The following is a 13,610-nucleotide window of genomic DNA, read 5'->3' as shown; positions in this document are numbered from 1 at the left end:
GGATGCCATTTTGAAAATTCCTGAGCCTCACAATATTCATGAATTGAAAAGTTTGCAAGGAAAGCTAGCATACCTTAGGAGATTCATCTTAAACCTAGTTGGGAGGTGCCAACCATTCAGTTGCCTCATGAAGAAAGGTGTTCCTTTCAAGTGGAACCAAGTTTGTAGCAATGCCTTTGAAATCATCAAAACATACTTGTTGAAGCCTCCAATTTTGGTAGCCCTTATACCTGAAAAGCCATTGATATTATATATTTCAGCACAAGAAAGGTCTGTTGGAGCGCTGTTGGCCCATAAAAATAGTGAAGGAAAAGAAAAATCCCATTACAACTTGAGCAGGATGATGACACCAAATGAGCTGAATTATTTGTCAATCAAAAAGTTATGTTTGGCACTAGTCCTCTTAATCTAAAAGTTGAAGCACTACTTTCAAGCTCAAGTCCTTTGTCTTGTTTCTAGAGCAAATCCCATCAAGTTCTTGATGTCAAAACTTGTCCTTAGTCATCGATTAGCAAGGTGGTACCTCCAGTTTCAACAATTTGAAATTGTGTACATCTCTCAAAAAGCTATAAAAGGACAAGCGTTAGCAGACTTCTTGGCAGATCACCCTATACCTGATGATTATGAGCTAACCAATGACCTACCTAATGAGGACGCAATGGTCATTGAAGTTTAACCTCCATGGAAGATGTACTTTGATGGTGTTGTACATCGTAGAGGAGCAGGTGTTGGTGTAATATTTGTCACTTCTCAAGGTGAAGTTCTGCCTACTCTTTTACGTTGACGCAACTCTGCTCTAACAACATTGTTGAGTATCAAGCACTAATACTTGGGCTTGAAATGGCTATCAAAATGAAGTGGTTGCAATTGCAAGTCTTTGGTGACTCTCGGTTGGTGATCAACCAGCTTTTAGGTAGTTACGAGGTCAAGAAACCTGATCTACACCCATATCGTGATTATGCTAAAAACTTAATGGGGTGGGTCAGTGACGTGACTATACAACATGTGCCAAGGAAAGAAAACAAGAAGGATGAGGCTTTAGCTGCCCTAGCTTCAAAGTTAACCCTGCCTGATCAAGCGCAAGCTACTATCTGCCAAAAAAGGTAATACCTTTTCCAAATGAGGCTAAAGGCAAAGAAAATTAACTCAAGCATCTTGTCACTATTTCTGAAGCTGAGAATGAAGAATGGCGACAACCCATTATTGACTACTTAAGCTATGAGATACTTCCAGAAAATCTGAGGAGAAGGACTAAAATTCGTCATTGGTCACATCGCTTCCTTTAATAAAAAGATACTCTATAAAGAAGGTCATTCGAGGGAGTACTCTTGCAATGCTTAGGGGTAGAAGAAGCAGTCCAAGCTCTGCAAGAGGCACATTCTGGGGTATATGGGTCATACCGGTCTGGACCAAAGCTCCACTTCCATATAAAAAGGATGGAATATTATTAGCCAATGATGGTAAAATATTGCTTGGACTATGCTCGAAGATTCAAGGCTTGTCAATTTCATACGAATTTTATTCATCAACCTCCTGAGTGTTGCACCCGACTGTTGCATCCTGGCCGTTTGACACTTGGGGATTGGATGTTATTGGACCACTACCAAAGTCCTTTGGTGGGCACCTATACATCTTGGATGCAACTGACTACTCAAAATGGGCTAAAGTTGTGGCTCTTAAGGAAGTAATAAAGGAAAATGTTGCAAGCTTTATCCGAGTAAACATAATCTATCGCTTTGGCATTCCTCATTATATAATAACAGATAATGGCAAGCCATTTGACAATAGGTTGATGAACAATATTTGTGATCTCTTTGGCTTCATGTAGCGTAACTCTTCTATGTACAATGGTGCCGCCAATGGTCTGGCTAAGGCATTCAACAAGACTCTATGCAACTTATTAAAGAAAGTTGTCTCCAAATCCAAATGAGATTGGCATGACTATATGGAAGAAGCTCTATGGGAATATAGGATAACTCACCGCATTTCAACACAAGCGACCCCTTATGCACCCGTTTATGGTGTCGAAGTCGTCTTACCACTCGAGCATCAAATACCTTCATTAAGATTAGCTATTCAAGAAGGGATCACTGATGAAGAAAATGCTCGACTTTGAATAGCAGAGTTGGAGGCTCTTGATGAGAAGAGGTTGGAAGCTCGACAGAATCTTGAATGTTGTCAAGCTTGATTGTCTCGCGCCTTCAATAAAAGAGTTCGCCCAAGATACTTTTAAGTAGGAAATCAATTCCTTTCTATATGAAGATCCATTATTACTTCCCATAAATCTGTAGGAAAGTTCACTTCAAAATGGGATGGGCCATATGTTATACAAGAAGCTTACTCAAGTGGGGCTTACAAGCTGGTTGATGCAAATGCCATGAGAATCGACCCTATCAATGGCAATTTTTTAAAGAAGTATTATCCTTGAAGTTTTAACGCTCCTTGACGCATGAGCCTAAACTGCATGTTCCTACACTCCTAGCCCGGATGAGTCTAAATTGTGTACAGACCACTAAAAAGGGAGTCTGCTAGGTTAAAACCCTCGAAAGTGGCAGCCTAGGCAAAAGTTAAGACATATAAAAATTTTAAAAAAAAGGTCCGCTAGGTTGAAAACCTTGATATAGGCGGCCTAGGCAAAAGTTAGGACATACAAAAATAAAAAGAATAAAAAATCACATATTCTGAACTACGATATGACTTGATCCTCTTCACCGAGGTACATAGGTAGCTTAGAGCTTCATTCTGAGTTCAGTTGCATAAGTTCAAAAGATACATAATCCCTCAATCGTTGTCCGAATGAAAAATGATGGAATGTAATCCATTCAATCAGCACTTGCAAATCGAGTTGAGATGCCATTCTTCTGTTAAACTTTGGATCCCATTTGATTTAAAGGGGGCAAGCCGCTAGGGTAAATTGGTGTGTTCATTGAAATTACTATAGCCTTTAGGAGGCTACAAAGTACTTGCAGTGAAGTCTGGGGATTCGCTATGTCTTCATGTTTGCATAACCTTCAAGTTTGTTGAACTTCAAAGCCGCTCACTGCCCCAATAAAAGAGGGGGAATAAAAGATAGGAATCGAAAGAGAAACAAGTATAAGAAGAAATATTGCTTGGCATAATTTTTCAAATTCAGTGAGACTTGAACCCAAGATATTTGTGAGAATGGAGCTCTTGAATTTCGATTGATAGCAAGAAAAAAATCTTTTGATCCCGAGGCTTCCATACCAAAACATAAAAGTTTTGAAGAAGTCATGCCAATTCAGAACTATTTTGAAGTCTTGTTTTCAATAAACCAAACGGTTCGTGATTTCAACATTCCTATGTCAAGGTATAAAAGTTTCGGTGAAGTCACGCAAATCTGAAACTATCAACGTGTCAGAATCTAAAGTTAATTTCAAAAAATTATCTGGGGCGATTCTGAAGGTGTTTGATTCCGAATTTTGGATATGTCTTAAATCTTGAAGTCTAGTTTCCATAAAATCAAGGGGTTCATGATTATGACATTTCTATACCAAGATAAAAAAAATTGTGAAGCTGCGCAAATCTACAACTATCAACATATCGGAATTTAAAGTTAGATTCAAAATATGACCTGGGACGATTCTCAAAGTGTTTAATTCTGAATTTTGGATATGCCTTAGATTTTGAAGTCTAGTTTTCAAGAAATCAAACGGTTCATAATTTTGACATTTCTACACCAAGATATCAATTTTTTTGTTGAGACTGCGCAAATCTGAAATTTTCAACATGGTGGAATCTAAAGCTGGTTTCAAACTAGTATATGGTGTGATTAGAAAGGTGTTCGATTCTAAGTTTTGTATATGTTTTAGATATTTAAGTCTAATTTTTGAGAAATCAAATGGTTCGTTATTTGGACTCTCCCACAGCAAGATATGAGCTTTTGTTACAAGCGAGTAAAGTTGATAATGGTAAATGCGACTAAGATAAAAGTTGGACAAAGTAAAGCAAAAGAGAAGTAATCGTTCTGATAGTCAGGCCACCTTGAGAGTAATCTCTCTGATAGTCAGGTCACCTTGAGAATAATATCTCCGATAGTCAGGCCACATTGAGAGTAATCTCTTCGATAGTCGATCCACCTTGAGAGTAATCTCTCCGATAGTCGGGTCACCTTAAGATTAATCTCTCCGATAGTCGGATCACCTTGAGAGTAATCTCTTCGATAGTCGGGTCACCTTGAAAGTAATCTCTCTGATAGTCGGGCCATCTTGAGAGTAATCTCTCCGATAGTCGGGTTACCTTGAGAGTATTCTCTCTGATAGTTGGGTCACCTTGAGAGTAATCTTCGATAGTAGGTTCACCTTGAGAGTAATCTCTCCGATATTCGGGCCACCTTGAGAGTAATCTATCTGATATTTGGGAGGGGATGAGTACTCATACCTTCACACCCTATGATTGTCTTCTTCGTACATGGATCATCTCGTTGAACAAGAACATATCCTTCTCGTTTGACCTACAAAAACGACAAAAGAAGAAAAATACAAGATAAGAAGAAGAAATTACCTTCGCGTTAATGTTTCTGAGCCCATAAAACTAGACTCAAGTGGCTTGGTTCTTCTATGCGTTCCTTACACTACAGTTGCAGAATAACAAATGCAGAAAGTAAAGAACACAAGTATTTTACGTGAAAAAACACCTGTCTCAAAAGGTAAAAAAAAACCATGACCTACTACCTAGTAAGATTTTTCCAACACATCACTAAATCACTGTGCCAAAACAGCATTTACAAAACTCTTGTAAGCCTAAGGATTACCTCTAACCCTTTGCGGCAACCAGCATCAAGTTGTTGCGTCAATTTCAAGTTAACTCTAACTTGAATACTACACTCAGAGTACCTAGTACAAATGCTTCTAGATAAAGCTGAAAGGTACAACTCAAAAGCTTTGCTACAATTGAACTGGAATAAAAGACAGACACTCGGAGCTGGTTCTTCTATCTGGTTTATGTCGCTTCAGGTTTGCACACTTGAATTACATAGGAATTGCTTGCAAAATATCTTATTATTTTGCTCTCAACTCTTGCTTAAATTATGCGTTTGTGCGTTCCTTATAGAAGGGAACAAACTGATATTCATTGAGTTAGTAGAATAGGAGTAATAGAGTTCTAATGCTATACTCTTCTTTGGTGAAAGAGTTCAAGTCATCTTCAACTTCTTACTCCCCCCTTATCTAGGATAGAGTTCTCTTCGAGTAAGGAGTCTTGCTCCTTATCAAATATGTAATCTTTTCATTTAGGAGACATTCAGTATAACCATTTATGCATGTCTCCTGCACGCGCATGCCTTGCGCTCGAATATGCATATGTCTGTATACACTGTGTATAGACCTGATTCATGCGTGTGTTTCTTTGTCAATCATCAAAACAAACTTACTCAGGCCAATAATAGTAATAGACCACTACAAACCAAAGTAAGCTTAGACCGTGCCTCAACAAAAAAGGAGAAGAGCTACTACAAGTATGGACTACTAAGCACATGTAGCTTTTCCCGGGAAATCATGGAGGCTCAAGAACCAGCCGGAGTGTTATTGGGCTCTTATTCTAAAGGCGGAGATTTGCATTCTATCAATTCTGACTGCTCCTTTGATCTTCTTGGGAAGATTGTCCTCAGTAAAGAAGAGTTGTTTTCAGTGAGAGATGTAGCATGCTTGGACAGTAGGTCTGCCACTCGATCCAATATTCCCTCTCTGAAGTAATGTTTAACCATGATTTTATGATGCTGGACCATCGCTTGAATTTGAAGTCGAAACTGAATAAAGGTATTTTGAAGTTAGAAGTTATACTTGGACATGAATTTCGTTTTGAAAAAAAGTTTAAGTTCTGTAAGTGTTCATTATTTCTATTTCACTTGAAATATTCTTCAAATAACATATTCAATTTCAAATCCTCTTATCTCATGTTGAAGTTAAAATAATAAATCAAATTGTGAATAATCATTAACCTAAAATAACATTTGAAGTTAGAAATAATGAGATGCGTAACTCTCACACCCAAGGCCTCACGTCAATTTACAATGTTGAACCCTACTAACCAAAAAAGACCCCACACCATAACATAACCATCTTGAACTTTGTCCCCTGATTAGTGGAGAGAAGCCAATTTCAGTCATTCTTTGATTGGTACATGAATAATGAAAGAATGGGGCAATACCCTGTAGGGACAGTTCCAAGTGGATTAGTACTATATATATATTTAAAATAAATAAAAGGGACCTATCCATTAAAGCAGAAGAGATAACAGAGAACAATTCCTGAAAATTTGTTAGTACTAGCTTTTAGAGAAAAATACTAAGGGTCTTTTGATATACGGGATAAGGATAATGATTTGAGGAAAAAGTTTGGGATCAAATTTATCCTATGTTTAATTTGGGATATTAACCAATTCGAAAATAACTTTTACACTAAAATAGTAGGGTAGTTATATTCCATATAAAAAGTGGGATAACTAATTTCATAGAATATCTCACCGTTATACCAAACATCCCATTAGAATATATAGAGTGAAGACAAAAGAACATGCATGCTCAGAAATAGGAATCTAGAAAAGGGGAGGCCAAGGAAACCCCAAAAGAAGAAAGGGGGAGAGAATTAGAGAAAATGAATTAAAGGTGAGAACTTGTCCCGAAATAGGAATCTATCTGCTTCTTGCTTGGATTATTATATATTTTTTATTATTATTATTTTTTTTGTTGTTTTTTGCAAAACAGAACACAATATTAATGATGGTCAAGTCAACAAGGTCTTTAAAATGACAGTCAAAGCAAAAAGAATAACAAAAATTTAGAGCTAAAAAAATAATGAAGGAACTGGACGCAGATTTAGTAAAGCTTTTACATGCAGCTCAATAAAGAAGCCTTATCCATGTCTAAAAAATAATTTCTCCATAATTAATGTTTGCATTACTAATAAACCTTATTCAGTATTATTCTTATACACCCTACCAAATGACCCCTTAGAGATTAAGTGCTTAATACATATTTTGTCCGAAAATCCTTAATTTGACATTTATACTTCATGGTAAAACTTTTACCCACCAAATCTTTTCCGATGAGGTGTGTATTAGATAAGATCGAGAAAAGCTTTTATATGTATATAATTTTCCCATGACGTAAGAATATGTCAAAAAGATTTTGTTTCAAGTTGGAGAAAAGTATGTATTAAGCCTAAGGAAAAATCCTTTTTGGCCACACCGTTTTTGGCCAGATTGACCCAAATGGAGTCATTTAGGTAATTTTACGCCCTAATTAGGCTTTCAGGCGTATTTTTATACCGATAATACCCTTTAAGTTAATTTTGGATATTCTCTCTGTCACGACCCGAATTTTCCACCCTCGAGAGTCGTGTTGGCGCCTACTAGTGAAAGCTAGGAAAACCGACCATTTGAACAAATTACTTTTTTCCCATTTTAATTCTTTAACAAATGTGAATAAACCGTTTATAAAAAACGAAAATTTAAAACAAGCGGAAAAAAATAATTAAACCATTTAAATAATTCCAATGTGATTTCTTAAACAAAACTACCCAAGAGTGGTGTCACAACTCCGCAGACGGTCTAAGAATTCTACAAACAAGGTCCGAAAAATTAATGCAACACTGTTTCTGAATTTCACAAGTGAAACAGGAAGAAAAGATAGAGGGAGACGCCAGGGACTGCGAACGCCTGCAGGACTATCTTGGATCTCCGTATGGACTGAAGGCAGCCACCCAAGCTAAGGTCCAAAAGTTGCTGCTCCAGTATCTGCATACAGTGTAGAGTGTAGTATCAGCATAACCGACCCCATGTGTTGGTAAGTGCCTAGCCTAACCCCGGCGAAGTAGTGACGAAGCTAGGACTAGACTACCAAATAAACTTGTACAGTTATATCATATACAATGGAAAATAAAAGCAGAAATACACAGTTAAGGATGGGAGGATGAAACATGCTACGAGAGAGTATCATTTACCAACAGTAACTCAGGAGGAAAGCATAAAGAATAATTTAAAACTCGCAGCAGAAAGAATAAGGAAACTGTGACAAAACAATAACCACTTTTATCATTTATTGTTGCGGCGCGCAACCCGATCCAAATCATTAAAACATTGTTGCGGCGTGCAACCCGTTCCATATCATATATTACTGTTGCGGCGTGCAATCCGATCTAAATATAATATTGTTGCGGCGTGCAACCCGATCCAAATATAATATTGTTGTCGCGTGCAACCCGATCCCAATATACAATTCAACACCAATCACAAAAGAGTCCCGACAAGGGAATAATAAGAGAACAACAACGTCCTGGCAAGGGAATCGACAGTAAGAAGTAAATACGTCCCGACAAGGGAATCAACTATAACCAAATTTGTTCCAGCATTTAACTTCACGAAAGAAACCTCAACTAGAACCAATACTCAACCATAAGCAATTTCCAAGAAAAAATCATAATTCTTGCTCAACACAATGAATCAACAACTTAAGCATTTGTAGTACTTATTAAGAACACAACGACATCAATTTAAGACTCACGGGCATGCTTGACAACGACATATAGATACTCATCACCATGCCTATACGTCATACTCAAGAAATAACACATAGCAAATAGGACTCGACTCCTAATCCCTCAAGCTAAGGTTAGACCAAACACTTACCTCGATGCCATGAGCACAATTCAAGCCTCAATTATCGCTTTACCTCTTGATTCCACTACCAATTCGCTCTATCTAGCCACAAGTTACTTAACTATATCAATAAATGCTAAATGAATCAATTCCAATGCATGAAAATAGGTTTTGTAAAGTTTTCTCCAAAAAGTCAAAAATCGCCCCCGGCCCACATGGTCAAAACCCGAGGTTCGAACCAAAACCCGATTACCCATTCTCCCACGAACCCAAATATATGATTTGTTTTGAAATGGGACCTCAAATCGAGGTCCAACTCCCCAAAATTTGAAAAACCTAGGTTCTACCCAAAGCACCCAATTTTCCCAATGAAAATCATTGATTTTGAGTTGAAATCATGTGAAAAGATGTTAAAAATTAAAGAAAACAAGTTAGAAATGACTTACAATCGATTTGGAAGAGAAGTTGTCTTTGAAAATCGCCCAAGAGTGTTTTGTTTTTGAAAGGGTTTGAAAAATAAAAGATTTTCGGCTAAGTTACAAATTTGCAGGTCACAGATGTCGCAATTGCGACCAAGGTTCGCAATTGCGAACCGTTAAGGAACCTTCTACCTTCGCATTTGCGATCATATGTTCACAATTGCGAACTCGCATTTGCGAAGGTGGTGTCGCATTTGCGACCACTGGCTACTACTGAAGGCATCAGATTTGCGATGTGTACCTCGCATTTGCGAGGTAATGCTAGCCCTGGGCTTTTCGCATTTGCAACATAACTCTCGCATTTGCGAGCCAGGCTTCGCATACAGGCCTGCAATATATCAGTTAAAAATCTGCAACTTCCTAAGTGTAAATCTCACTCTGTGGCCTATCCAAAACTCACCCGAGCCCTCGGGGCTCCAAACCAAACATGCACACCAACCTAAAACGTCATACGGACTTGCTCGTGCATTCAAATCACCAAAATAACATAAACAACTATGAATTTAGCTTCAAACTCATGAAATCGCTTAAGAACATCAAATTTTCCAATTTCCTCAAATAAGGTCAGATTCACGTCATTTCAAGTCCGTTTCTTACCAAATTTCACAGACTCAACTTAAATCACATATAATACTTGTACCGTACTTCGAAACCAGAATACGGGCTTGATGCCATCAGATTTCAAACACATTTCATTTTCAAAACTCATAAATATTCTAGAAAACAATTTTCTTTAAAAAATTCATTTCTCGGGCTTGGGACCTCGGAATTCGATTCCGGGAATACGCCCAAGTCCCATATTTTCCTACGGACCCTCCAGGACCGTCAAATTACGGGTTCGAGCCTGTCTACCCAAAACATTAACCAAAGTCAACCTAAATTCATTTTAAATGCAAAATTTATTATTTTTCACAGATTTTCACATAATGGCTTTCCGGATACGCGCCCGGACTACGCATGCAAATCAAGGTAAGGTAAAAAGGAGGTTTTAAGGCCTCGAAACACAGGAATTGTTTCTAAAACAAGTGATGACCTGAAAGGTCATCACATCCTCCACCTCTAAAAAAATCGTTCGTCCTCGAACGGACATAGGAAGGAAGTACCTGAGTCGGGGAAAAGATGGGGATAACGGCTCCGCATATCAGACTCGGACTCTCAGGTCGATGCCTCAGCAGGCTGATGATAGCATCCTAGGAAGCTCAACTCTATTCAAGGACATGGATGAAGCTTTTGAATCTCAAAGATGGCCTTTAATAAGAGTTCAAGCTAAAGAATTACAAAACAAGATCATTAGACTTCAAGTGCAAATGAAGAAGTTATTAATTGGGAGGAAGAGCTCAAGGATAAAGGATGTGAATTGGCTAGGTGATAGCATCAAGGACAAGGATAGAGTTTTGGAAGCTCCAAGGCCATATACAAGATCTCAAGCTAAAGAGTTGCAAACTAAGGTTGCTAGACTTCAATGGCAAATAAAGAAGCTTTCAATTGTAGAGGAAGAGCTCAAGACCAAAGGAAATAAATTGTCCAAATTTTACAATTATATGGTGGTCCAAATTGAAGTCCAAGAGGAGAAAGATTGGGTCACCAAATTAGCCCTTGAAATCCATCAAAAAGGGCTCAAAATAAGTTTAAAAGAGGTCCAAAAGGGGGTGTTTCAAAAGGAGCCCAATTGGAGTCCAAACCAATGGCCCAAACTAGTTGTTTTAAGGTCCAAATCTGCCCCAAAGGGTCTTGGCCGCCCTCACCTAATTTTAATGACTTTTCTTACTCCTTAGCAACCACCCTACCTAATTGTAATGACTTTGTATGCCTTAGCAACCACCCTACCTAATTTTAAGGACTTTTATGACTTAGTACTCCTATAAATAGGGAGTTCTTCTCATTCATAAGATACAACATTTATTGATTAAGTATATCATACTTTGAGAGTTCTTTTGAACCTTTGTTACTTGTGCTTTGAGATTTATCTTTCAACCTTTACTAGTTCTTAGTTCAAGGTAGTAAGATTACTTCTCTTTTATGATATCTTTGATTCCTTTGTGGTATTCTTAGAAGGTGATTAATACTAGTTATTAATTGTTGTCTCAAGTTACTCGTAAAGTGGTCAAGATCCGAATCTATTGTTTTGATTTGCTTTTTAAGTAAAGGCGTTTGATTTCTTCCATAAATCAAGACGTTGTTACTTTGATCTTGTCAAGGCTATAGAACTTACGTTCTTGGAAGTTCTTGGAATTCTTTCCTTGAATTCGTCCCATATCCTTTATTTTCATCTCTTTAATTCTAGTTGTTCAATTCCTTGTTGTTATTGTTTCCGCATTTACTTCTCAAATTCTTACTCTAATTTGGATTCCCGACCTAGTTGTTATCAAGTGGTATCAGAGCGGTTTTATCAAGATTTCGTTCTTGGTAAGTCTTGGGATTTCTTGAATACTAAGAGCAAAGAAAAGAAAAGAAAATTAAAAAAAAAAAAAGAAGCGAAAATCAGTTTTTAGAACAAAAAAAATAGTATTGAGTGCTCTCCGGGATATTTCTTTTGTATCTAATTTGTTACCAAAAATTAACAAAGGAAACAAGAAGAGAGGATCCTAGATTTTCTTACTCTTTCTAATCTAAACATATAATCCTTTCCTTTTTGTTCGCGTCATGTTTTAACCGAGCCTAATAGTTCTAGGACTTGGTTTTTCTTTCATTAGTTCCCCAAAAATCTGAATTTTACTACTAAGAACTTCATACGAGTTGGTTTAACTATAAATCTACAAAGTATTTTGTTCAAAGGTCATTTCGAGAAAAAAAAAGGATAAAGTGTGTGAGAGAACAATTGAAAAAAAAACAAAGAAGCCAAATTTGAGAGATTCATATTTCCTTTAATCTATGTCAAGATATCTCAAATAGGTAGTTGCAGTGGAAGGAGTAGATCTATGACTCTTGAAAGGTCGATATTACAATATATCGAATGGAAAGAAGACAATGGTAAAGTTATTTTTCAAACAAGAGCTAAAGTGATGTCTACAATTTATACCCTTAGAATTGACAAAGCATTTAACTATAACTTAATTAGCACTTATATGGTTGAGAAATTGAACTTGCCTTGTGTTGAACATATTGATCCCTATATGTTGAAAGGAGTAAAGGTAGATAAAAGAGTGTTATTACCATTCTCTATTGGAAGGTATGAGGATGTGATCTGGTGTGATGTCATTCCCATGAATCGTTTTCATATCTTGTTGGGAAGGCCATGGAATATCTATAGAAGTGCTTCATATAGTATCGAAAAAAATAGATACTCTTTTGAGGTTAATGGGAAGAAACTCAGTCTTGGACCTTTGACTCCCTCACAAATTTGTGCAGATGAAAAGATTGTTAAAAAGAATATGGAAAAATACGAGAGAGAAAAGAATGAGAGGAGTAAGGGAGTGCATGTTGACATTCCAAGAGAGGAAAAAGGAGAGGTTGTCTTGAGTAAAAAGAGTGGGATGTCAAGTGAGGTAAACAATGATCTTGAGAAAAAAGAAAAGAGAGAAAGCAATAAGAGAAACAAAGTTTGTAAGGTAGAGAGAGAGAAACAAGAGAGATTGAGTGAAGGAAAAGAACTCTTTAGTGAGAGAAAAGAGGCTAAGGGTGAGGAAAACATTAGTCTTGCGATAAAAGCCAAAGAGAGTGTAAGCAAGAAAAACGTTTCTTTACTTCCTAACCCATTAACTCTTTCTTGTTTTAGTTCTTGTGATTTTGTGCAGCCACGTGATGAAATACCTTTTGAAAGGAGTGGTGAGGCGCAAGAGATGGTGGCAAAAGATCCAATTGGATTCCAACATAAATTCGGCAATATCAATTCTTGTTGGATGGTGGAAGACAAAAGCTTGATTAAATTCTTTGTTATTAAACCTTTTGACTATTTCGATTCTTATTTACAGGGTTATGACATGGAGTTGCCTAAAAGCATTGCTAAGGTGGAGCCAATGCATAAAAGAATACAAGGTGATGATGTTCCATTGGTAAATAAGTCCAAGTATGGTATGTATAATTGGTTTATTTGCATTCTTGGTCTTTCTAGAACACCTAAGGTATTTTTGGAGGTAATGAATTACACTCTTATTTCTTATATTGGTGACTTTATAATTTTTGTAGATGATGATATTTTGATGCACATCAAGTCATTAACTATAATATCTAAGTTAATGTGTAAGAGTAATTCGCTTCCTTTTGAAATTGTGTATGACATAGATGATTACTTATTCCAACTTGGTGGAAAGAGGCATGGAATTTCTGTGAAGAGGCTTGCAAATGAGTTAAATATTTCTTCTTATCTTATTCAAGTGGCTAATGAGTTTTCATGTGCTAAAGAATGTGATCTTTGTTATGTGATGGGGAGTCATTCTTCAAGTCATGTTCATTGTAAGATTGTACAAGTATTTGTTTCTAGTAAAGAGGATATGCATGATTGTTGTAATACTGGTGATCAAATACTCTTTCATGTAGAGGAATCCATGAGATTTGTAATTGTAGTTAGTAGTCTATATC

This window comes from Nicotiana sylvestris, chromosome 6, assembly GCF_000393655.2.
Source record: "Nicotiana sylvestris chromosome 6, ASM39365v2, whole genome shotgun sequence".
NCBI classification, from domain to species: Eukaryota; Viridiplantae; Streptophyta; class Magnoliopsida; order Solanales; family Solanaceae; genus Nicotiana; species Nicotiana sylvestris.
This window is presented reverse-complemented; position numbering follows the sequence as displayed.